This window comes from Psammomys obesus, unplaced genomic scaffold, assembly GCF_907164565.1.
Source record: "Psammomys obesus unplaced genomic scaffold, mPsaObe1.curated_primary_1811, whole genome shotgun sequence".
Taxonomy (NCBI): domain Eukaryota; kingdom Metazoa; phylum Chordata; class Mammalia; order Rodentia; family Muridae; genus Psammomys; species Psammomys obesus.
In genome coordinates this window covers 1757115-1757397 of record NW_026586816.1, presented here as the reverse complement: position 1 = coordinate 1757397, position 283 = coordinate 1757115, and positions in this window count along the sequence as shown.

The following is a 283-nucleotide window of genomic DNA, read 5'->3' as shown; positions in this document are numbered from 1 at the left end:
TTCCCTTCCCTTCCCTTCCCTTCCCTTCCCTTCCCTTCCCTTCCCTTTTTCCTTTCCTTCCCTTCCCTTTCCTTTTTCCTTCCCTTCCCTTCCCTTCCTTTTTCCTTCCCTTCCCTTCCCTTTCCTTTCTTTCCTTTCCCTTTCCTTCCTTTCCCTTTCCTTTCCTTTCCTTTCCTTTCCTTTCCTTTCCTTTCCTTTCCTTTCCTTTCCTTTCCTTTCCTTTCCTTTCCTTTCCTTTCCTTTCCTTTCCTTTCCTTTCCTTTCCCTTCCCTTCCCTTCTCTT